Source organism: Anas platyrhynchos, chromosome 4 (genome assembly GCF_047663525.1).
Source record: "Anas platyrhynchos isolate ZD024472 breed Pekin duck chromosome 4, IASCAAS_PekinDuck_T2T, whole genome shotgun sequence".
Lineage (NCBI taxonomy): Eukaryota > Metazoa > Chordata > Aves > Anseriformes > Anatidae > Anas > Anas platyrhynchos.
In genome coordinates, this window is record NC_092590.1 from 25,582,721 (window position 1) to 25,594,796 (window position 12,076).

At 36.4% G+C, this 12,076-nt stretch overlaps 1 protein-coding gene across 25 annotated transcripts in view; it reads right to left on the reverse strand.

Annotated features, from left to right (window-relative positions):
- Nucleotides 1-12,076, reverse strand: part of TENM3 (teneurin transmembrane protein 3) — a 1,327,252-nt gene that overhangs the window by 1,266,126 nt on the left and 49,050 nt on the right. For all 25 annotated transcript variants that reach the window (XM_072037263.1, XM_072037264.1, XM_072037262.1 and 22 more), the window contains exon 2: nt 6,861-6,977. The gene's annotated coding sequence lies outside the window, so the exon portion shown is untranslated. The remainder of the gene's footprint in view (nt 1-6,860; nt 6,978-12,076) is intronic.

The window sequence follows — 12,076 nt, forward strand, 5'->3', positions numbered from 1 at the left end:
AAGTACATGCTTTTCTACCCTCCTTCCTTTTGCCCATTCTTTCTTTTGACATCACTTACGAAGATTGCATTTTTGGTTCAGTCTGAAGGCATTCAGACTGAACCAAAGCTGAAGAGAGGCCAGCATTCCTGGAACTGGCTCATAAGACTTTTCTAATTTTTCTACTTGAGAAATCCACAAGCATTTTGCTTTTGTTAACATTTTGGTTAATCAAATTATTATTTCTGTAAAAATGTTGTCACTGCAATGAATTACAAATTACAACAGCTTTAACTATTTGATTACTGGAAATATATGATGTAAAATATTACCATTTTAATTTTCTACTCTCCTGGCACATTTATACAGCAGAACTCAGCTCATATGATTGTCATTCAATATTATTTAAACGTGCAGTCCAGCTCTTAAAATAATAACTGAGATAGTTATATGAGTCCTATAGCACTTCCTTACCACATTATGCAAAAAAAAAATCTTTAAGAGAAAACACATTTAAGAGATTTTTATCTTTTTTTTTTTTGCAATTAATGAAGTCATAAGTTCAGATACATGTAGCCGATAAAGACATTTGAGTCAAAATTAGACTTCTATTTGTAGACTACCAGTCAGCTTTAACCCATAAATAAATGAAAAAAAAAGTAAAATAAAAAGAAAGATAATGATGTTAAGCTTAGATAGCAGTTATTCAAGCACTCTTGTACAACCTAGAAGTGAGTTGATTTTAAAATATATGACAGCACAGTAAAACTCTCAACCTACCACACACAGGCATTGTCATTTTAATTTTCTTTAGTATGATTTTTCTTTGGTGATGTGACTTCAAATATTTGAAAGAAATAATTTCTCAGTTGTTTACATAGATGTCACTGTATTTAATTTATTATTTACACTAAGCAGAAGTAATGAGGCGATGAAACATTTATGTTTCAGTAGGCTTTCTGATTAGCCACAGAAGTTCATTAAGTCATTTCAAAGGAATTTTTTCAAAGTACTAGAGGCAATTACATTATATTGTAAATTATTAACCCGTGGTTAATTGTTTTCTTACAAATAAAAAAAAAAAAATAAGTGTATAGCTATATTGTGTGTGTTTAGTCTATATTTATAGACATGCACATACAGTGTACACTTGGTATATGTTTAGGTACTGTATTTATATAGTCCATATAGTGTATAATTATGTGTCTATAAGGTATATACTCAGAATTCGTGAATAACTTATAACCATTAAAGCATCAAATAAATTTAGTCTTTAAAAATAGAAATAAAATGTAATGTACTCATTTGTATTTAAAACAGAAATACCACTTGTATTCCCTATTCCCCAAAAGCTACTTGTAATCTGAAAATTCTTTTACAGATGTAATGAATTCTGTATAAAAAATAGAAAGTACCTGAGCTCCTGTATTTCTTCCCAAAAACTTGTGATCCTAATGAAGACGCACATTTCTCCACCTCAGACTCCTAAATTACTTACTGTCTGTTCAGACAAGGCTCATGGAATAATTATACATTTTTCTTCATCTTTCTTCTGGGAGGTGTGGCTTGATGTCTCATAACTACACACTTAAATCCATCATCTGACTGCAGATTTATTCCACTTCAAGAATTTTTATATCATTCTCTTATTTTTAAATACAGTCTTTGTGCCTTAAAAACACACGTTAAAAAATAAATTAAATAAGACTAAAGCAAATTCTGACTTCTAATTCAGTACTCTGTATATCCTGTGATTTGTAGTCATACAATTAAGTACACCAGTAAAATTCTGCTTTCCAGTGATTTTCAGAGCATCATGTTGGAACATACAGGACTATATAGGAGTGACCTCAGAAGAAGGGATGCAATTTAATTCCAGATGCAGTCATCTCTGATCTCATTTACCATGTTTGGGATCACAGAAGCTCTAAGTGGTTGAAAGAAAAAGGCTGCTTTGGTTCTTCCATTCTGCAGTATAAGAATGCCCAAAAGAGACACTACAAGATCCGACTTTAACAGATACTCTACTTTGTAAAATTGCAATGGGCTTAGAGAAAATGAAACAAAGTATGTTGAGCCATGCTGATACAGCACCATAAGGCCTTCCCAGCGAAGGCACTCTATTTTATTAGAATTGCAATATAAAATACAAGAAGAAAATACTTTTCCAGGAACTGCCTACCATTCTAGTCCAAGGAATTTATCTCCATCACACCTTTTCTCTTTGGGAAATGGAGTTTTATAACACTCTCCCCAGTTCACAAATACTAGCCTATTCACTAACTGCTTTGTACAACCGACTATCTATCATCTGAAAAACTCTTTACCACTTTGTAGATACAGCATGGTAAAGACAAAGCTACTTCCTTCTTTCATCCCCTTCTTCCTTCCTCTTCCTTTTCTCTGTTTTTACTTTTTCACTTTCTTCAAAATATTTCAGATCAACCACATAGGAAAGGCAGTTTTTAAAAAAACTGTATGTGTGGTGTATGAGGGACTGTAGAGCATTTGAAAATGGCAAAGGAATGAGAACAAATGTCGAGCCATTACATGCATAAGAAACTCTTCATTCTTATGTAACTGACTGCATCTTGTTTGCAACTCTGTTTTGCTGCAGACAGAATGAGATAAAATAGCTTAAAGCCATGTCTGCATTTAAGGAGGCTTGGCTAATAGAATCTAAAGACATTTCCTGGACTTACAAGCTGCTTATTACATCCAAAACTGGCTATGCAAGGAGGCTGTTACAGTCATGGAATATGGCTTAAATACTCTCTTAAAACCTGTCTTTACTCCCCTTTCCACACTGACATTATATTCACATCCTACACTCTTGAACCTGCTGCTGTTCTACATGAACATAAATCAGGATCTACATAAGAATGACCTCTTGATAAATTAAGTTGCTAAATTGGTAGTACATTTGAATTGCAACAGTGAGAAGTCATGGCAAAATGTATATTGGAATGAACTTTAGCTGTTCTTTTAAGAATTCAAAGAACTGAGGATGAATATTCCCTAACTCAAGGTAAAGCAATAAAGAAACAAATTAGCAAGCACAATAGCCAGGGGAACAATAAATACGTCCAGTAAGTCAGACACAGTGCATATGTGGCTGATAATTTAATACCATGAAAGGGGATTACAAACTGCATTGGTGCAGTGAAACTCAAAGTTCCCAAGAGATTTAGTGCAAGCAACACAAGGTAGCTTTAACACTTGACAAAAGATAACAAAGAGAAAGCACAAATAGTGTCACAGATTTCAGAATACCAGAAGACATAAGGCAGTATGGAATCTAACCACGGGCATGTGGCATTGCTGTTAGTGTTGCTTAATCTCTGCCCTTTCCAGCAGTAGTCTGCTTGGCAGATAGGAAAAAAATATATATTACAGACAGGCTATCTAAAAAAATAAATAAATAAATAAGAAAAAGCTTTAAAGTAAGCTTTGGCAATTTGAAAAAAATCAATTCATGTGTCTAGATTCATACTTTAAAAGAAATATAAATCCCTAACCTAATCTATTACAAAGTAGGATAAGAGATAAATCAGGTGTTTTTGATAGTCTCCTGAACTACTTGAAAGCTGATCTCTGTTGAAGAGTTGGATTATTATCGAGATGTGAATCTCACACATATTAATATTTTATACTTCTAGGAGTAACATCTCAGGCTAGGCCTGACACAAATGGCCTAGAAATAAAAATGTAAGACTTCCTAACAATTATTTGCCACTGCTTATTTGGTTTCATTAACTTCTTCTGCCCTTTTAGTATAAAACTTGCAGAGCTGAGTCTTCCATGCTATCATGGAAAAAAAATAAAAAATAACTGGAAACAACTGAAACTAATTTAGGAAATTAAGCAATGACAGCAAATAAACATAATAGTGACATTTATCACAGATAATAATGATTTGATAAATATTTACCAAATAATGTTCAAAAAAAAAAAAAATCACTCAAGAAAGGAGTCATACATACATTTTCCATCAGCAGTTCCCATCATAGCGAGTGAATTTTCTTAAATGTTTCAAATGACAATTTTCTAAATTCCAAAAGGTTTGCTTAAACACCTAATCTTTGTCAATGAAAACAAACAAGAAAACCAACCTCCCAGACTTTTAACACATTGGCAATAAAGCTTTGTAAGAACAAAGTTATTTAAATGGCATTATCTGCTATTTGTCTTATTCTATATTGCCATTTTTTCCCCACTGAGTGCTAATAAGTGCTTGCTATTGAAGAGGTTTACATTTAACATCTGTCACTTGTATCCAGAAGTAGCACCTACAGGGAACTGTCAAATAGATTGTTATTCTCCTCTGTAGCGCCAGCAAATCTGTCTCACATCATTTACATACAGATAGTTATAGGCATTCATCATTTCATTATGCTGACTGCCTCACTATTCTAATGTATAATGTCTCTTTAATGAGCCTCAAAAAATACAATATTCCTTGATTTATGACTGCTTAACTGAAAAATTATACAGATTGACAAAAACTCATCATAAAGCATTTTTTTTGTGTTCCCACTACCTTGCACTTTAAATTTAACAATGACTCTAGAGTTAATCTCATGATTTGTTTCTTTGACAAAAGAAATGATCAAATTTTAACTCACCAGACTTCACCGTCATTGCTGTTTTAATATGTATACTTTCAGTGCAATGTAAGAACAGAACAGAATTTGACAAATTAAAATCGATCACTTTTTGTCAAAGAAATAAATGTATTGAACAATCTGTTTCAATATTATTATATGTCAATTACTGTAAGCTTCCTAACTTATCATGTGGAATACTGCTGTACCAGTCATGCACAAGTGACTCATAAATGAGCCAATTTACATGTTCAAGTAAATTGAACTATGCTTTATTGTGTGAACTTCAATTATTTCATACGCACAAATGGTTACTGCTGAAAAACAGCTTTGCCATTAAAAAACACCGCATGCTAAAGAATTACAAACGTACCTAGGACAACAAACAGAAAGTTCAGAACAAAGGAGGCAAACACTTGATTCACTTGACTGCACTCAGGGATTTTATGGAGTTCAGTTCCTCCCTCTGCAACTCCACATACCTATAAAGAGCATCAGCAGTCATCCAGGGTCATCAGCTTTTGACTATCCAAGCTGAAAAGGTTTGCAAACAACGCTTAGCAGAACACTGACACTAGCCATTAAAATCAAGAATTTTCATTAAGCATGAAACTTTGTTTCTGACAAATTTACAACTGGTGTTTGAATGCTTTTAGTATGTAAAAAAGTGTTAAGATATCTGACATCTTTCCCATAATAGCAACAACTGTAACATTTTACTCTCCTCTGTATTCTCCACTGTCTAATATAGTTTGAATAATCAAACTGCATTATCATACAGTTGAACACTGTAGACAGTCAGTCAGTATGTGATTGTCTCTCTTCTCCACTCAGTCATTCATTTCCATAAAAGTTGTAGAAACATACTACTGAGAGCTTTCCTTCTCTTTCCAAATCTGCCCTCTTCAAGAAGGTTCAAATAAAATGAGTGAAGATATAAACAAATGAACACTGATGTATCCTTACACTGCCTGATCTCCTAAGCATAGCTTCCTATTTCCAAATCATGAAGCCAGGCTGAACAGTTGCATCCGATGTAGTAAAAATGCACAGAATTAAAGTAACAGATGGCAAACTACAATCCCTAGATTCCTCTGAATAGTCAACTTTAAGCAAAAAATAATACAAAATGACTTACAGTAATATTGCATATTTAAGAGCCTTTTTCGGTAGATGCAGATATTTTATGACAAAAAATAAAGTGCAGAAATTACACTTATCTATTTGACCCTGTGTCAAATGCCCAATACAATAAGAATTCTTACTTCTTAACACCTGTTTCAGTTACTTTGCACTGAATATTCCAGTTAACATCAATGTCTGAATTTCAATGATTTCAAGAAGTTAAACTTCTAAAAAATATGGGTATATTATCCCCCAATCAATGCATTATATTTTTATGTTCCAGGAGAATTTGCAAGTCTACACATTTCATCCATATAAAAATGATAGTCTATCAAATAAACCAGTACAACATCCCCTTACATTCTTTTTAGTTAATAAATCACAAAACTTCTACAGTGTTATTTTGTAGGCAAAATTTATAACTCTGAATCCAGAAAACTAGTATGCCAACTCAAACACCTCGTGCAAGTTACTGAAGACCAAAATTTATATGCCTGAATACTTAGCAAATTCCAAGTACTTCAAAATACCCATTGTTCCTATAACAATAATGAAGTTCATATCTCGGCTTGTACTGGTGTGATAAAATTCAGTTTTAAAAGTACTCAATAGTCACTTTACCGACAGTAGTCACTTTACCACAACAGACACTCTGACTACCATTCTGACCATCTCAGAACTATCTTTCTGTGTTTCTTGAGATAACTAATATGTTAGTACTGACGTTGCAAATCTCTGCTACTTAATAGCAATTAAACATGGAAGAAATTATAATCAGTTGTTAATCTTAGTGAAACGGAGAGAAGGTCATAAGCAAGAAAGTAAATAATGCTCCCCTTACAGGTCCTTCATGTTGTAATTCTATTTCTTATTCTTGCCTTGTGATTTCATTTGATACATGTCCCATATATAATGTACTGAGTTACCACTTCTGAAAACTGGATAATACTGTCTAAATCATCTAAAATCATCTGTCAGAAGATGTTTTAATCCTTCTCACTATTCTTTCAATATTTTGTGCATATGTCAATACATGGCAGTGCTTCTTAGGTTGAATATTGAATTAGCCATTTTCTTCATTGAGTACTGAATTACACAGGAACCCAATAAAAATTTTATACAATGTGTTTCACACTGATAGAGTCTACTTACAGGAAGGTGTTGCTGTGCATGGATTCAACACTTCAGAAGACGTAGTCTGCACGTGGGAAGAAAATCCAGAGTGTATTCTGATCCTGTGATTAATTTTTTGTTTTTCTGGAGATATACCTAGAAAATAACAATTACAGAATAAGTACAATCAAATACAGATTATACCATAAACCAAATCATTAGAAACATAGAAACAAACAAAGGATATACTGAGCAATATTTTTTTGTGAAGTCCACACTCTACTTTATCAATATATCAATATCAATATACCAATATCAATATCAATAATGGAATTACCACATTATAGAAAACAAGAGTTTTAGTTTTGTCCTCATGTAATTCTGAGGTACCCATATGATTCCAGAGTTCTTCAGTCTCATAGCTGGCAAGTAGATTTAAACAGGTGTTTTGTTACACCTGAACAGCCACTTGGTGGTCTAAGAGCAGAAACATAATGAACACAGAGGGGAATGGCCCAGCCTTCCAAAACATTGCAAATAGGTTTTCATTCAACATGAAGAACAACTGTAGTATACAGAATATGCAAAATAAATAGCTGTCTTTATTGTAACAGTAGAGTTGATTCATAATTTTCATTTGGTCTTTCAGCAGAAAGAGAAGAACCTTCTACTCCTTCTCCTGGTTCCTATTTATGTACTTGGGAGAATTCTAAAAAGATGACTTAAGAAGTAATAGACATAAAGTGGGCATGCTTACATGTCCTAGCATTGCTCACAGGAAGCAGGGTTCAGCTGAACCTTGCTTCAGACCTAAACTGGTACTGACAAATGCCTGTCCAATCTCTAAAAAGGTGTAGTCAATGCTCAAGGTTTCAAATCTGGAATATCCTCCAGATGAACAATCCAGTCCCGCAGTTAATCATTCTTACTTTTCAAAGACTTTTTCTCATCTCTTGCATCCAAGCTTTGCTGCAAATTAAACCTAGTATTTCTTGTCATATCTAAATTGGAGACAGCTAACAGTTTACACTGATCTCCTTGGCAACAATTTAATATATACCTACACTCATTTTGGCTTCACAAGCTAAAGAAACCTATTTCTAAGTCTTTATTCTATACCTTTAATAATTTGATGAATTATCAGTATGTACATACATTGTATTTTGGTGTTTTTTTTTTGTTTGTTTGTCTTAAATTATAGACAACTTGAGTCTACAAGCTGTGCATGCTTACACATTAGGCTCCTCAAGATCCATGAATATAGGTTTAGCAGTTTCAGATAGTTTATCCCTTGTGCATCTGCTACAGATTATCAACCCTGTAAGAGGGTAGGTAGAAATTAGTATGCTGTGCCTCAATTTGTGAAGGGTGATGGAGGCATGAAATGTTTTCAGATTTGCCAAAGGATGTCTGCCAGGCATTTTAACACCTCTTGAGCTCTGCTGCAGCTGATAGGAAAGGCGGGCAAACACTTGCGTAAGGAAGCAAAAAGTCTGGAATTGGCTACACATGTAACAGGATGGCATGTCAAATACACTGTCCCCATATTCTTTCCTAAAGAATTAGAGGTGATTCCTCATCCTGTATTCATGGAGTTAAGTATTCCTACTTAGTGTCAGTGTTTGTTCTTGCCAAACTACATGCTTATTATTTTCTGATGTTTATGGAATTTATTGTAATTATTTTGAACTTGAATCCAATCTTCTGACTGCAGCAAGAAAAGTGTCTATTCTGCTACATAAGGTACCAATAAAGTTATTGAATAGTCCAAGGCCTAATTCTTACAGAAAACCACTTTATTTATTTATTTATTTATTTTGTCCAGTTACTGGAAAAAGAGTGACTGTGAGTAAACGATGAACGCTTTTTTTTCCCCCAGTACACTAACTTTAGACCATCTAGATCACAGCACAGGTTCCTAACTTGTGTAAGAGAATGCTGTGTGAGATTATCAAAAATGCAGTTTATTAAACCCAAGTTGTATCACGTCTATGCCTTAAGGCTTGCTGCAGTATTTTTGAAAGATAGGATGAATCTGATTTGTTCCCTTAAAATCTCTGCTAGTTGTTCATGCTCACCACCTCTTACAGACGCTTAGAAAGAACAGTCTGATAATTTAAGGTCCCTCACGGAAATTCAGTTAATATGTACAATTCTTTGCATGCTTCTTCAGGGCACTCTGTCAGCTACCTCCTGAGCTTTTGAAATTTCACCATACTTAAGTTCTCAAATATGTTGTTACTATACATCTTGTAGATTTTTTTTTTTTCAGGGGTGCATATCTTTTGTCTTCATAATTCATGCAGGCAATTGTCTCTGCAAAAAATCAAGCCCTGAACAAAGACAATTCTTTGTTTCTCATTGATATAGCCTTGCAGTTAGATGATTTGCCCTGATTATTCTAAAGTACTGCTCATCCTAGCTTCCAATAGCAGGCTCTGAATTTTCTATTACTTTCTATACAGTATTTACCCCACACAGAGACTAATGGAACATGGAATAAGTTATTAATTGCTTATGTTTTATTTTTAAGATGTGACGCAACTGCACATGGATTTTTCCCATAATTTCCTCTGACCTTTCATTTAAGATTTCTTCTGAGTAAAAATATGTTTAGTTCTTTAACTTGCAGTAATTTTCACGCACAGAATGTGTTTTCCTATTTTTTCAGTATGCCTAAAAATGAAAATGCTATGGTGTTGTAGGTTTTTTTTGTTGTTTGTTTTTGTTTTTGTTTTTAATAGAAATGATTGGTAAAATGGATGCTCCTACTTCGGGAAATCTGTAACAGCTACTGCGCCAAGTTCTTTAAGTAGAGGTACAGTGTATTCATCAGATTTCTGGTAATCTCCTACCTAAAGGTAAGAACACAGAAGGCAAAAACAGATTAATATAAGGCCACTCAGATCAAGTGTCATATTTGCCCAGGTTCAGCTGTGCCACCTCATTGCAGAGATAACTCAGGCAGGTCTCAATTAAACATGTGTATGTGTGCATGTGTGTGCAAAGACTTCCCTAACAGTCTATCCCTCACTTGATCCACTTAAACTGAAATTCCTAGGATCACATTGTTTGGTGTTCCTTTACCCTGTCACAGGAATCTGTAGATGTAGGACTGATCTGTCTAACTCTTGCAAGTTGATGATTACAATGTCCATAGGAATAAATGATTTTTTATGTCTTTGTCTTCTGTATTTCTTCAGCTACTTTGCCATTCCAGCTCAGTTTTGATCTTCTGTTTCCTTGTTCCTCTCCTACCAGCTGTATGTGCTTTCTTTAATATTAGGATGGAAATAAGGGACTACAACTTTCCATAAACCTTAGTGTTTACTGTATACTTCTAGTGAGTGCAGGATTAAGAGCAAAAATATAGTTCACTGCGTAAGGGAAGTTTAACACAAGAAGAATTCAATTCCCCCCACACGCGCACACAGTCTTCTGGTTAAAGGTGGCCTTGGGATACTAGTCTTCTCGGCATACAAAAACAATGAGAAATACCAGCTATCCCTAGCAAGACGAGTGCGTTAACATCTGTATTACATTGTAAGCACTAGATTATTTTTTTATTAAGACTTTCTCTGCCATCTCTACTCTGTTATACCCCACCCTTAACATACAAAATGACCCTAAGAAAAGTAGTTCAGCCCTGTAATCCCATGATAATAGCATCCCAGATAAGGTAGATCTATCAGAACAGTGTCAAAAAATTATCTGCTCATTCTGGTCTCCCTTTTTGCTTTATTCTTCTTATCTTTCAGCAGCACATCCCTGGGCTTCTACCCAACATCCCTCACAAAGCTCACAGTTAAATTAATAAATAATGAAGAACAGAAAGAAAGAAAGAAAGAAAGAAAGAAAGAAAGAAAGAAAGAAAGAAAGAAAGAACCTCTTCCCTTTCCAAACGTGGGCTGTGTTAACCTCTCCTTTATTTCTCTTTCCAAAGCAAAATGTTAACCTGCCTGAAACCCTTTACCATTTCCTAAAACCTTTCCAGTGAGGACTCACCTCTCACCCTTCTCTCCACACATGCTGCATTTTGCTCCCTCAGCCTGGCTCCTCTTCCCGCAGGCAGTGGCGGCAGGCCCTGCATGGCCTCTCATAAACCTCTCCCCTCTATGCACAATTTATGGCTTAGCACAGGCTGCACCTCTAAACTAGGCAGTTTATGACTGAAAACTTCTTTAAGAGATGAAGGGAAAGAGGTCCAGGGCCTACAAAGTATTTCTGAAAACATCCCTGATTCTTAAGAGAGTGCTAAACCCTGACAAGAAAAAACGAGGTGCACAAACAGCTCCGCCAGCACTCGCAGGGTGACAAATAATCCCGTGGGCAAAGCAGCTGCACCGAAACCCCCTCACAGGGCTCACAGGGTCACCACGTGCTTCTCCCACCCCGCCATTAGCTGGCAGCCGCCATGTGCTGGCAGGGTCACCCAGCGCTGCTCCTGCTGCCCCTCGTGCTTTTGGCAGGCTCCTGGTCCCAAGAGAGGAGACGTGGCCAGGCCTGGCTGTCACAGGGCTGCCGTCACGGGGCTGCCTGTCACCGCTGCTGAGGGAGCACAGCCTGACTGTAGGCATGGCGGCCCAGCACTGCGCCGCTGCCCTCCCGCCTGAGGAGCTCTCTGAGGAAAAGGCGGGAAGGCTGCATGGGGCAGGGGGTCTAGTGGCAAGCGGTAGGCAAGAACCCAGAGAAGCAGAACCCAGAGAACTACAGGCCAGTCAGCTTCAATTCAGTCCTTGCAAAGATCCAGATCTTGGGATTTTCTTCTCGAGAAGCCATTTCTTATCCAAGCAGCAAGCATGGGCAGATTGTGCCTGACCAGCTGCATTGCTCTCTGTGATGAGGTGACAGGCACTGAGGACATGGGGAAGACAGTAGGTGCTCTTATCTACCTTTGCGATAGTCTTATCTACCTTAGAGATACTCTCCTTATCACCAAACTGGTGAGAAATGGGCTGGACAAGTGGACGAAAAGCTAGATGGAAAATTAGCTGGACTGCTAGGCTCACAGAGTTATTATCAGTGGTGCACAGCCTGGCTGGCAGCCAGTCCTTTAATGCCATCATTATCAGCCAGGATGACAGAGAGAGTTTGCGGTGACCCCAAACTGGGGGAGCAGTCAGCACACTGGATGGCAGGGCTGCTATTTATAGGAACCTGAGCAGGCCAGAGGCTGACCTCATGGAGCGCAACAAGAGCAAGTGCAAAGTCTTACATCTGAGATGGAAACACCACATGCAACAAGGGGGGACAGG